The 13,714-nt window shown below is 44.8% G+C and overlaps 1 protein-coding gene across 5 annotated transcripts in view; it reads right to left on the minus strand.

The window, feature by feature from the left end:
- The window catches only part of LOC144606430 (NADPH--cytochrome P450 reductase-like), a 70,796-nt gene that overhangs the window by 56,494 nt on the left and 588 nt on the right, over positions 1 to 13,714 (minus strand). The window contains exon 1 of one of the 5 annotated variants that reach the window (XM_078422505.1): positions 13,693 to 13,711. The exons of 2 other annotated variants lie outside the window; for them this stretch is intronic. The gene's annotated coding sequence lies outside the window, so the exon portion shown is untranslated. Of the gene's footprint in view, positions 1 to 9,824; positions 10,333 to 10,438; positions 10,550 to 13,692; positions 13,712 to 13,714 lie in introns of those variants that run through there. 2 more of the 5 variants (XM_078422502.1, XM_078422503.1) reach the window with 2 other exon arrangements.

A 13,714-nucleotide genomic window follows, 5' to 3' on the forward strand; every position in this document is an offset into this window, starting at 1 on the left:
TTCAGACTGAAGGGTCTCGACCCGAAACATCACCCATTCCTTCTCTCCAGAGATGCTGCCTGTCCCGCTGAGTTACTCCAGCATTTTGGGTCTATCTTCAATTTTTAATAAATCTATGTCTGCAAAGAGCAGGATAAAACAAAGAATTATCTGAACAGATTTTAAAAAAGCAAACACCAAATGGGATGGTAAAAGCAGTTTTCTTGTACAATACATCATATTTTATCTTTCATCACTACACCAGGTGGGGGAAAGAGTTAAGTCCTTTAAATTATGACAAATTTCAATCTAGTGGTTCCGTTGTTTGGAGTTCAGTCGGTGACAAGGTAGTTATAATGGGATTAAAATGAGTTTAAGCTGATTGCTGTAGGCATGTTATGGTTTGTCAGAGATCAGTCGAGGCACAGACATACCTCTGTAAAGAAATAAAACAGAAAAGAACTATGGGATACATATTTACAATACGTCCTGTCAGCAACAGCACAGAAAGGGGATCATAATCTCCTTCTATGGATAATGTGGAAAAGAAAATAACACAAAGGAAACATAAAAAATACTCCCTGCCATAGAAGGCCATTCGGCCCTCGAGCCAGCACTGCCATTCAATATGATCATGGCTGATCATTCAAAATTAGTACCCCGATCCTGCTTTCTCCCCATATCCCTTGATTCCGTTAGCCCTAAGAGCTATATCTAACTCTCTCTTGAATACATAGTCTCTTCACTTGCAGAACACTGCGATGTGTATATTACGCAACACTTTTTCCTTGACAAGCCAGATCTAATTTCTCAGTCCCGTGACTTTCAGTTTGAAGAAGGGTCTCGACCTGAAACATCACCCGTTCCTTCTCTCCAGAGATGCTGCCTGTCCTGCTGAGTTACTTCAGCATTTTGTGTCTATCTACGGTTTAAATCTACATCTACAGTTCCTTCCTACACTAGTTTCTCAGTAATAGGTTCACTGCTTCAAGCAAGAGAGACCACAATTGCCAAGTTAGAAACTGATGAAAACTACAATGCTTATGTTGGTAGAGTTCTGTTAGCTGCGTCAGTTATGCACATCCAACCCAAGACCACCTTTTAAAACAGAATGGAGAGTGCCGCACTCCAAAAGGAAGACTGCCTTACCATCGGCAACTTAAGATGCATTTGCCAGATCCTGTGCTCAATCTTCTACTGGGCACTGACCTTTAGTTGCAAAGCCACACAAGGAAGTGAAACGAAATAACAGGAGATAGGCACAGCAGATGCTGGGATCTGGGGTAAAACAAAAAAAACTGCTGGAGGAAGTCCAGTAACATTTGTGGTATGGGCGAGGGTGGGAGGGATTGAAAAGCATACCACCAAGTGGCAGGAGGAAATAGAGCGAGAAAGAATAAAAAATCACAAGGGGAAGAGGCAAATTGAATGTCATACTCAAAATCCTGGCTGGGACTGAACTGGGAGGCCTGGAAATGGAGCTGGAAACCACAGAGGTAAAGCCTAACCCAAATCGTTGATAATTCCTTCACCACCATCTACATCCCCAACCCTAACACATGCTGCTCAACCTGCTAGGTTCCCCCAGCAGTTTATTTTTTGCTGAATAAAATAAACCACTACAGTCAAGATGGACCCTGCAGCCATTATTCTTTGTTGTCCTCTGAGAAATGTTCGTCTATGAAGTTACGGATCATCTGATCCAATATCTCCATACATGAAATGCTGGAGTAACTCAGTGGGACAGGCAGCATCTCGGGAGAGAAGGAAAGGGTGACGTTTCGGGTCGAGACCCTTCTTCTCCCGAGATGCTGCCTGACCTGCTGAGTTACTCCAGCATTTTGTAAATAAATCGATTTGTACCAGCATCTGCAATTATTTTCTTATATCTCCATACATGACTTGTGTCAAACTTTGTTTGATGAAAACCCTGTTACGTGCTTTTGGGTAATTGACATTAAAGGTACTAGATAAATCTTGTTTTGGGAGTTGAGCTTGAAAATACTAGCACATAGATAAAGTTTAACTTGTACCTAGTAAATTATTCTGAATAATGTTGGCCCACTGTGTAAATAAATTAGGAAGATATCTATTTAAGTACCACCATGGTTCCTACCAATCACATAGGTCTTTTGGCTAACACAGCAAAACATTAAGGAACAAGGCCTATTTAGTTAAACATATTCAATTAATCTACAAGCAAGAGATGTTGGTTGCTGAGTTCTCCATTGCCACACACACAAACAACTCTTCCCCTTGGCAAGCCACACTGCTCCAAAGAAGTTAAACAAGGGTCTGAGGAGCACCATTTCATCTATTACACTGCCACCTTTTAGCCTGATATTAATAAACCTCAGGCACCACTATTATGCTTGTGCATACATAGGTTGTTTTAACAGATGCCACACAATGTGGAATCATTTCCAACATTTGTTGGTTTCATTCCATAGTCTGAGCCATTACTGTTAGCCCTTCAATACACTAATGTTAGGATGTCCCAAGGCTAGGAATTTGTGGTCACAAACTCAACAGTGGGGAGGTTAGGAAGTGGCCAAACCAAGGTCAGAAAGAGAGGAAAACAAAGGCAGGAAATTTTAGTGCAAGCTACCCCTTCACCTTACTTGAAGAATGATCCTTGTGATGTGTAAAATAAAATCAAGAAATTTAAGGCAGCTGTCATAAAATTGAGAGAAAATGAGAGAAAAATTGCAGAATAAAAAACCAAACTGACGGAGGTAGTATTCAGCAGTTCAGGCAGCAACTGTGGAGGAAATGGACAAACGGAAATTCAAAGTTGGGACCCCAGACTGATGGATTGGTGGGGGGCTGGGGGGAGAAAGCTGGAAAATTGAGAGGTAGTGGTGTGGCAAAGAATAGCAAGTGACAAGGGGGGGGGGGGTGTTCCACCCTCACTCTGGCTTCACATTTCACCCACCTTTCCTTATCTGACACCCTTTTGCCATCATTTCACTTCCAGCCTTTGTCACTCACTCCACCCAGCCGCCAATCAATCCCCTTCACCTGTATCCACTTGTCGCTTGCCAGACGTTGCCCCACTTCTTTTCCAGTTTTCTCCCCCTAATTCCATCAGTCTGAAGAAGAGTACCAACCTGAAATGTCATCTGTCCATTCCCTCCACAGATGCTGCCTGACCCACTAAGTTTCTCCAGCAGTTTTTGCTCAAGATTCAAGCATCTTGTTTCTTGTGTCCCATTAAAAATTTACAGAGCTGCAGACCAAATGTAGTCTTGTTACTCATTTGTATAAAACAATGATGCAACAATTCCTCAAGCACTCAAGTGCTGGCGGGCTGATCAACTTTGCTGACAATATGCATTTTCTCCCAAGTAAACATCCACAAAATCACATTTTCCAACAGAAAAGTCTGACAGAGTTCCTTTCAGAACAGTTCCACGAATAAAAGTCAATAGCAATTTGTATTGTAGAATTTGTATAATGCATTTGTAGCACCAGATGGCCCAGGTCTCTTCAATGGACTTATCAATATTCACGATTAACAAACTATTACATCAGCTGATAAAAATGTTAAGAGTTTATTCACTTTAAAACTAGGCGCCAATGTCGCTGGTCTGCACCAGCAAGCCCTTCTTCGCCAGCTGCCTCAACATCCGGTTGACACGGCTGTTGTTGAGACTCGCTTTGTAAGCCCTGGTCAACAGCGCTTTCTTCAGGCCGCTGCCACTGTCAGGACGCACTTGGTCACCATGAGGTTCCCTCCCCTCTCACCAGCTGCCACTTCTTTCTGTCAGCCGTCACTTTATCTGCTCCCCCTCCACCGCCGACTCCTTCTCCCATGGTGGCCGCTATCATCCACCATGGCATCTTCCGCCTTAGAGACAAGGTGGAGAAGGTAATGGCGGAGGGGTCAAAGCGATGGCTGATAGGAAGAAGCAGTAGCTGGTCAGAGGGAAGCGAACCCTATGAGTGGTGACGGCATGAAAAAAACACTGTTGACCAGACGTTATAATGTGAACCTCAACAACAGCAGCATCAACCGGACAGTGCAGCAGCTGCTGCACCTTGTGCAAGATGTCGGAAACTCGGCTAGGGATTGCTCCCCACCGCCTCCCTTGTTCTCGCTCGGCTTCACAGTGTTGCACTGAGCCTGGGCGATGCTTTCCTATCTATGATGGCTCTCACCATCCTCCCATTGCAATAACACTGGTCATTCTGGAAACAGGACCACCTATTGTGAATTTTTTATGCAAGTACGAGTTTACGTAAGTCGTCTATTACACAAATCGGGAAATGCCTGTAGTCAGAAAGAATGGGGAGGAAATTCTAGAGTTCACGATCTTTCTAGCCGAAGGTTCAGGCAAACTGTAGGGAAGCACTGAAAATCAAGAATGATCCAGAGATCAGAATTAGAGTAATTCAGACACAGATGGAAGTAATCAACAAGTTAGGAAACTGAAAAATGAAAATATTTCCTCAAACACCAATAAAACTAAGAATTAATTTAAAAAAGAACAAAATGCAAAAGTTAAATAAGTTGCTAGAAAGGACAAGGTGAGTCCGTTGAGAAAGAGTAACAAGGCCTCACTAAATACTGTAAAAGGTTTACGTCCTACAATATAGGCAAGGGGAAAAACATCTTTGTATTAGTGCCACATTCCAATATTAGGAAATTATAATGAATTCTTGGGCCCAAGTAGCTAAATCTGCCTGAACAACATTCCACTCTAAATCCAGCCTCAGGTCTATATCAAATTTATTTTCTTTTTTATCAAGCTATACAATTAGAAATACATCTGTTTCCTTACAACTTCAATTCATTACTTTCCTCAGATCACATTTGCAACAATAAATATATGTCTGTCAACTCTAATAAATGAGAACTATCTAACTTCTGCTCAAATCTAACTTTACTGAACATAGATGAGGCAGCATATGGGATACTGGCCTTCATTGGTTAGGACATCGAAAACAGAAGTAACAAGGTTATGCTCCGACTTTATAACATATTTCAGACTTCTGCTGGAGTATTGCGTGCAATTCTGTTCACCAAGTGAAGGATGTCACAGTACTGGAGAGGGTGCAGCAGAGATTCACTAGGATGTTGCCTTGAATGGAGCAGTTCAGTTATGAGGAGAGACTAAAGAAGCTGGGGCTGTTCCTATTGGAACAAAGGAGTTTAAAAGGGGGGATGATTAAAATATACAAGGAAAACAGTGCCAGATTTGATCCTGACTGTCTATGTGGAGTTTGCACGTTCTCCCTGTGACCACGTGGGTTTCTTCTGGGCACTCCAGTTACTTCTCACATCCCAAAGATATGATGATTTGTAGGTTAATTGGCCTCTGTAAAATTGCCCCTGGTGCAGGGATCGGATGAGAAAGTGGGGTAACATAGAACTAGTGTAAAGGGGTGATCAATAATCAGTGTGGACTTTGTGGGTCCAAAGGCCCCATTTCCATGTTGTATCTCTAAACTAAAATTACAATAGCTGAGATCTGCTTTTAGACAGCAGGACATATTCTTTAAGTATTTAATCAGGCCATCTATGCATACATAAGAATAAGTGCTTTTAACATTTACTTGATTACACAATAGTGATAGGCCATTCTGTTCATGCGGCTTGTGCTGGTTTTCATGCTCTCTCCAGGTCTCACTCCATTCCACTTCTGTCATCTCCACCTTTCAACATGTTTTTCCAAATCCTTGCTGAATTCATGTTTTTTTAAAAACTGAATACATCTCAGCTATTTAAATTGACCAACTGTTGAAATATCAGGCTCAACATTTAATTTTGTTCAGTACATTGACAAGTTATCTAACTGATATATACACAAGATGATTAAATAGCAATAGGGCAAAAGGGAATTTAAAAACAAAAGTCTGATGGGGGATAAACATTGAAATAGAAAACATAGAAAATAGGTGCAGGTATCGAACTCCAGCAAAACCGTATGTTGTTCTTTACAGGACAAAAGGGGGGGGGGGGGGGAGTGTGGAAGTTGCAGTATGACAAAGGTTAGGATAGCTGTACAGCACAACAACCTTTTGGCATTCATTGACGCTCATCAATGTTGCTGATAGGTCCTGATTAGCGTACCCCAATGTTTTCCTTCCTACGCTCTGCGTGGGACACAGCCCACAGGTATCTAGTCGAAGACTTGAACCTTCGACTCCCCAATAACGGGGGTTCCAAACCTCCCGTCGCCATTTGCTATTCCCTTTCTGGTGCTGCAATTGCCCCCAATATCTCTCTCGGCGACTAATGTGATGGTGTACTTCAACAACTCTACACAGGAGGAAATCTGTGTTCCAGCGATAGGTTCAGTCTGATTGCTCAAATACGAGCTGCCACGGACTCAGGACCGACCTGTCGTCGGGGCTCAATTTCGTTCTCCCGTATAGTGAAGCTAAAGGTTAGCCATCTCGGCGGAACCTCCAAGAAACTGTCGTCGCCGATCAACTGGACTCTGTCAACTTCCATTCATTTTCCAGACACACTTTATTTACTTGTGCACAAGGAAAGCAGCACAGTCCCAGTTACTGTACTACTCGGAAATTCCAATCAGAACAGTCAACAACTACACACATTTCAAATGCGGCCAACTCATAGAAAATAGGTGAAGGAGTAGGCCATTCGGCCCTTCGAGCCAGCACCGCCACTCAATCCCAGGAAGTAATCTGGTGAACCTACACTGCACTCCATCAATAGCAATAATGTCCTTCCTCAAATTAGGAGACCAAAACTGCATACAATACTCCAGGTCTGGTCTTACCAGGACCCTGTACAACTGCAGTAGGACCTCCTTGCTCCTCTACTCAAATCCTCTTGCTGTGAAGGCCAACGTGCCATTTGCTTTCTTCACGGCCTGCTAAACCTGCGTGCTTACTTTCATTGACTGATGTACAAGGCCACCCAGGTCTCTTTGCACCTCCCCTTTTCTTAATCTGATACCATTCAGTAATAATGTTTCCTGTAAAGACTATCCCCTACTCCCAATTCTTCCTTCTACGCCACATCTGCGCCCAAGATGAGGTGTTCTGTACCAGGGCATCAGAGATGTCCTCATTCTTTAGGAAACGGGGGTTCCCCTCTTCCATTATAGACGAGGCTCTCAGTAGGGTCTCCTCGAAATTCTGCAGCTCCGCTCTTGCTTCCCCCTCCCCCCCATTCGTAACAAGGACAGAGTCCCCCTTGTCCTCACCTTCCACCCCATCAGCCGTCGCATACAACATATAATCTTCCAACATTTTTGCCACCTCCAACGGGATCCCACTACTGGCCACATCTTCGCATCTTCACCCCTTTCTGCTTTCCGCAGAGACCATTCCCTCCGAAACTCCTTGGTCAACTCGTCCCTTCCCACCCAAACCACCCCCTCCCCAGGTACTTTCCCCTGCAACCGCAGGGGATGCAACACCTGTCTCTTTACCTCCCCCCTCGACTCCATCCAAGGACCCAAACAGTCTTTCTAGGTGAGGCCGAGGTTCACCTGCACCCCTCCAACCTCATCTACTGTATCAGGTGTTAACTTCTCTACATCGGCGAGACCAAGCGCAGGCTCGGCGATCATTTTGCTGAACACCTCCGCTCAGTCAGTCTTAACCTACATGATCTCCCGGTGGCTCAGTACATCAACTCCTCCCCCCATTTCCAATCTGACCTTTCTGTTCTGGGCCTCCTCCATTGTCAGAGTGAAGCCCAGCGCAAATTGGAGGAACAGCACCTCATATTCAACTTGGATAGTTTACACCACAGCGGTATGAACATTGACTTCTCCAACTTCAGATATCCCTTGCTTTCCCTCTCTATCCCCTTCCCCTTCCCAGTTCTCCCACTAGTCTTACTGTCTCCGACTACATTCTATCTTTGTCCCACCCTCTCCTCTGACATCAGTCTGAAGAAGGGTATCGACCCGAAACGTCACCCATCCCTTCTCTCCCGAAATGCTGCTTGACCCGCTGAGTTACTCCAGCATTTTGTGTCAACCATTCAGATAACAATCTGCCTTCTTGTTCATAAAGTATTACAACAGTCACCATTTTGGCATTCAGGTACAATTTCCAGCAACACGTCTTCAAGCAAAAAAAAAAGTGGAAATTTCAAACACTGAAACAAAACACTATCAAACTTCAAAACAGTTCTTTCGTTGAAGGCAAAGATTAAAAAAACTATGGCAGGGAATAGAGTAAATTACAAATCAATGTTCTCATTGAGTGGCAAATCAAACGACAAACTGAAAGGTTTACACATCTGTAATATCCAGTAAACGCTTGATCCATCATTTTGTATGCAATAAACCCCCACATTATGGAGAGGTTACATTCCTAAAAAAATATTTCTGTAACTAGAAATCTCAACAAAATGACAAAAATGCAATGTTTCCCTTTGCATTCTATGTTTAGTTATTTTTTCCCCCATTCACAATTTTTTAATAGTTACGTGATGGGGAAAAATAGAATATTTAGTCTTTATCTCAAATTTGTGAATTCTGTAAGAGGAAAATTTCCAGCACATCAACTGTCATAACATGGGGGTGTCAGGTAGTTGAACTGATTGCAATGTAGGACATGGTGGGAATTTCAAGTAAAGATTTGTGCAGTAATATCCAAAACAAAACATCCTAAACCAAATATAGAGGCAAGGGAACATAGCAAAAATGTACCCCCCTCAAGTCTGGAAGTACAGACATTCACTGATAACTTTTGCTTTGCTTAAGTATTTACTTCGTACACCTTAGAATAATTTAAAATGCAACTATTGAAGTTTAATGTGCAACTTCGTGCCAATGTAAATACAAGTGCCAATGTAAATACAAGTTGACAATCGACACACTTGGTACATCATCCGCTGTTCTGGCACCCCAGCTATAGGAAGGATGTTATTAAGTTGGTAAGGGTGCAGAAGAGATTCACCAGGATGTTACCTGAACTTGTAGGCTTGGTTTATAAGGAGAAGTAGGATAGCCTGGGATATTTTCCATTGGAGCATCGGAGGCTGAGGTGAAGGTGATTGAGCTTTATTGAAGTGTTTCGGATGAGGGGTGTGGATAAAGTGAACACTCAGTCTTTGGAATGAGCTGTCAGGAAGCTACAAAAGCGACTTATACAATTATGATTTCTACAAGACATCTGAATAGATATGGATAACAATGGTTTAGAGGGCTATGGGCCAAATGCAGGGAAATGGGACCAACCCAAATTGGCAACTTGGTCACCATGGAAAATTGGGCAAAGAGCATATTTCCATGCAGACAATACTCCGTGTGTTGACTGTCAACGTGTATTTCCTATTCCTCTCTGAAAGGAACCCACATGCTTGGACCTCTGTTCCAGTTTACAGCTGGTCTCAAAGAAGCACATTATGAATTGGAGGTCACAGATTATAATCTACAAATATTAAGAATGTGTCTGTAACACCATTCTTTTGAAATCGTCCACACAATTAGATTGGGATCCAGAACAACTTTAATACTTTCCTTCAATGGACCATTCAAACACTTTAGTTCCACCTTCATGACCTGGAAGATCAAGCAAAACTGTTTAACATGCCTGGGAAGGCTGAATAAGGTAATTCATTGTCCCGCTAATCAACACATCCTAAATAGGAGGTAGACACAAAATGCTGGAATAACTCAGCGGGTCTGAAGAAGGGTTTCGACCCGAAACGTCACCCATTCCTTCTCTCCAGAGATGCTGCCTGCCGCTGAGTTATTCCAGCATTCTGTGCCTACCTTCCATTTAAACCAGCATCTCCAGTTCTTTCCTACACATCCTAAATAGGTACAGATCTTATTTTAGTTACCACAAGGAGAAAACCTGAACTAATCAAAATGGGACAGGAATCTTCCAATATCCCCGGAACTCACCTGAGCAGCCTGTGAAGGCAAGTAGTTTGTGAATGTTCAGTCACTCATATCTTCCCTGATCTAAAAGCAGTCCCTTTGGGAAACCAGAAGAGCGGCCGAGAGCGCAGGTTGTCAAGTACTTTGTTAAACAAACAATTAATTGCCTGTTTCCTCCCCTTTCCAGCCCCCTCTACACGACCGGGAGGAATTACTGGGGACCATCTTCACCGGGGCGGGGGGGCCTTGAACCACATGCAACGGCCGGGACAAGAGGCTGAGAGAGCTGGAGCTGCCCTTCCCTCGCCAACCCGAGGATGACACTAGCCTTGACACAAAATGCTGGAGTAACTCAGCGGGTCAGGCAGCATCTCTGGAGAAAAGGAATAAGGGACGTTTTGGGTCTTCAGACTGAGTCAAGGGAGAGGGAACCGAGAGATGTGGAAAAAGTACATAGAGCAAATTAATGAAAACTATAAGACAGGGGAGCTGCGGGCAGAGGGCAGAACGGTGCCGGGTGCTTGGGCCCGACCGCGCCGTCCCACGGGCCCCGGGGCCGGGTGAGCGGTCAGGTGAGGCACCGTCAGCTGGAGGCTGTAACGGCCGCGATTGTTGAAGCGGTTGTTGGCGGCGCTCACCGTGAGGTGCTGAGGCGAGCTGGAGCTCCGGGTCGCTGAGGCGGGCGGTGGCGTGCCTTGTGCGCTGGGTTGAAGCGGTTGCCAGCGGTGAGGCGTCGGTCGGTGGGCGGAGCTCCGGGTCCCTGAGGTCACTCACGGCCGGGCCGGCCCGGCCCATTCTCCCTCCCCACCGTCAACACCGTGGCCCCGAGGGGGGGATCCGCACAACACCTTCATACCCTCACTACAAAAACCTCAGTCTCACTCTCCACAGCAACAACACATTTATTTAGTAATTTTACATTAACAACATCAACATTCTGATGATAATACGGTGCGATTTCCTCTATAAATCTCATTCCCAAACAATGTCACCCCCTCCCCCTGTATAGTTGTGGTGGATTCCGGACGGGCTTGGACCAGCCCATTGGTCTTGGAATGAGTGGGGATGGAGGGGGTGCACTCTGACAGGGAGGTTAACACAGGCGCAGAAATAAACCCTGGTTACATGCATCATGGTAATACTCAAAAATATAATAATTTAGATGGAGTAATGTTATTTCTAAAATGCCACTACGTGGTGGCAGGGACATAAATTGATTTATGTACCCCGCACCCCCCCCCCCTTCTCCATCGTCATCAGGGACGCGCGCGGTGACGCAATGACGGCGCGATGACGTCACCCGCTGGGCGGGGGGTAGCGAAATGCTGAATAAAGCTGAGTAGGGGGGCGGGGGGGAGGGGGCCGCAAGGGGGTGTGGGCAGCGGGATGAAGTGGGCAGAAGGAGGAGGGTGTGTGGGCAGCAGGGAAGGTGGGTGGTAGGAGGGGATGTGGGCAGGAGGTGGTGGGCAGTTGGGGAAGTAGGCAGTAGGGGTTTGGGCAATAGGATGGTGGGCAGTAGGGGGAAGTTGTGGGCAGTAGGAGGGGAAGTAGGCAGTGAGGGGTGTGGGCAGTAAGAGGGGGTGTGGGCAACAGGGAACGTGGGCAGTAGGAGGTGATTATGGGCAGTAGAGTGGGCAGGAGGTGGGCGGTTGGGGATATAGGCAGTAGGGGTTTGGGCAGTGGGTAGTAGGGGTCTGGGCAATAGGATGGAGTGGGCAGTAGGAGGAAGGTGTGGCGGTGTGGGCAGTAGGAGGGGAAGTGGGCAGTAAGGGGTGAGGGGAGTAAGAGGGAGGTGTGGGCAGCAGGGGAGGTGGACTGTAGATGGTGTCGGCAGGAGGGGTTGGGCATCTGGTGTGTATTTACTCAATGGCAAACTTGTAACAGTTGAGATTTAATTAATGATGCAAGTACTTTTCCCTCGGGTGGAGCCGCAAACATGCATCACTATTCATGCTGCTTGGGGGTCATTTACAGTTCAAGTTCCAGAGAACAGCTATGAACTCAGCAGCTCCTAGTTATCGGCTATATAATTCCTGTGGAAATCAGCACTTTCCTTGTTAGTGAGCACCACAGCCATGATGATGCACTGTTGGTGAAGAGACGAATTTGTAGGGTGGTTAATAGGGTACCAATCAAGTGGCTGCTCTATCCTGGATGGTATTAAGCTTTTTGAGTGTTATTTGAGATGCATTCATCCAGGAAAGTATACGAGTTGTGGAAGATGGAAAGGGAAGACTTTGGGAAGTTAGGAGGTGAGGTATTCAATACCAAATACTCTTGTCTGATTCACGTGTAGCCAGATTACCTATGTGGTTGGTCAAGTTGTATTTCTGCCAAACTAAGTCTCTTAGCAAGGGTAATGCTGGAGAATGTGAATAGTTTAGGGTATTGTCCTCAATATTCATGAGGGATAGGGGCTGAGACATCTCGCAGATAACAAAATACGCAGACACCACTGATTTTGCTAGTAATTACTCTAAAACTGCAAAGGCATTCAGCAGCCAATCTATCCATGAATGTAAAACATGTAAGTTGCAGCTTGTAAGTTTCAAAGCTAGCAGAAACATACAAAGCTACCCATGTTTCTAAATCCTAGTGTTCTCCACCTTGACATCAACCATGGTTTATGCCAATCGGCATAAAACATCAAATAAAATCCATCACAAGGTAAACGAGATCCACTGTAACCAGGAGAGGGCTCTAGAGGGCCCGCTTTGGCCTACGCGATCTCCCGGTTGCCAAACACTTTAACTCCCCTTCCCGTTCCCATATTGAGCTTTCTGTCCTGGGCCTCCTCCATTGTTAGAGTGAGGCCCAATGCAAATTGGTGGAACAGCACCTCCTATTTCGCTTGGGAAGCTTACAACCGAGCGGTATTTCTCTAACTTCAAGTAACCCTTGCATCCCCTCTCTCACCGTCCTATTTTCACAGTCGTCTTGTTGAGTTCCACTGTATAACATGTTATCACCTTTCCCACAGCCAACAATGGACCATTGTGGGCTCCACCTTTCCTTGATGATCGTTGCTTTTTGCATATCTTTCATTTGTTCTATGTACCTTCTATATCTCTTGTTTCCCTTTCCCCTGACTCTCAGTCTGAAGAAGGGTCTTGACCCAAAATGTTACTTATTCCTTTTGTCCAGAGATGCTGCCTGACCCGCTGAGTTACTCCAGCTTTGTGTGTCTATCTTTGGTGTAAGCCAGCATCTGTAGTACCTGGATGATAGTTTTAATTATGAGGAGGTTTAAGTTGATTTCAACAAGTTGAGTGAGTCAACAAATTCATGGTGTATGCAGTGGATAAATATAAAGTCATTCTGTTTGGCAACAAAAATTGAAAGGCGTAGTATTATTTAAATGGTGGTAGATTGGGAAATGTTGGTGAATAAAGGGAACTAGGTATCCTTGCACAACAGTCACTGAGAGCAAACATACAGGTCAGTCAGCAGTCACAAAGGCAAATAGTATGTTGGCTTTCATTGCAAGCAGTTCTCAGAACAGGAGAAAGGATATCTTGCCACTATTATACAAGGCTTCAGTGAGACTTCACCTGGAATACTGTGTGCGGCTTTAATTAATTTTGTGATTAATTAATTGTAATTATTGAATTTATTAGCCAAGTATGTAAACATACAAGGAATTTGATTTGCCAACAGTCATACAAAAAAGCAACAAGATAAATAACCACATAAAAATTAAACATAAACTTAAACGGCCACCACAACGGCGTGTGAGAATCTCCAGGGCATACAGCATAAGTGGAGACCCACAGCCATCAGTCCAATGTCCGGACCACACACACGCTCCTTCACCGTGATGTGACCAGAGTTGTACCGACCGTTGTCACTCTGCAGTCCCTGTCCACCCCAACAGTCAGAAAGCTGTCCTCACTTGCACTAGTCCTCATGGAGTC

This window comes from Rhinoraja longicauda, chromosome 26 (genome assembly GCF_053455715.1).
Source record: "Rhinoraja longicauda isolate Sanriku21f chromosome 26, sRhiLon1.1, whole genome shotgun sequence".
Lineage (NCBI taxonomy): Eukaryota > Metazoa > Chordata > Chondrichthyes > Rajiformes > Arhynchobatidae > Rhinoraja > Rhinoraja longicauda.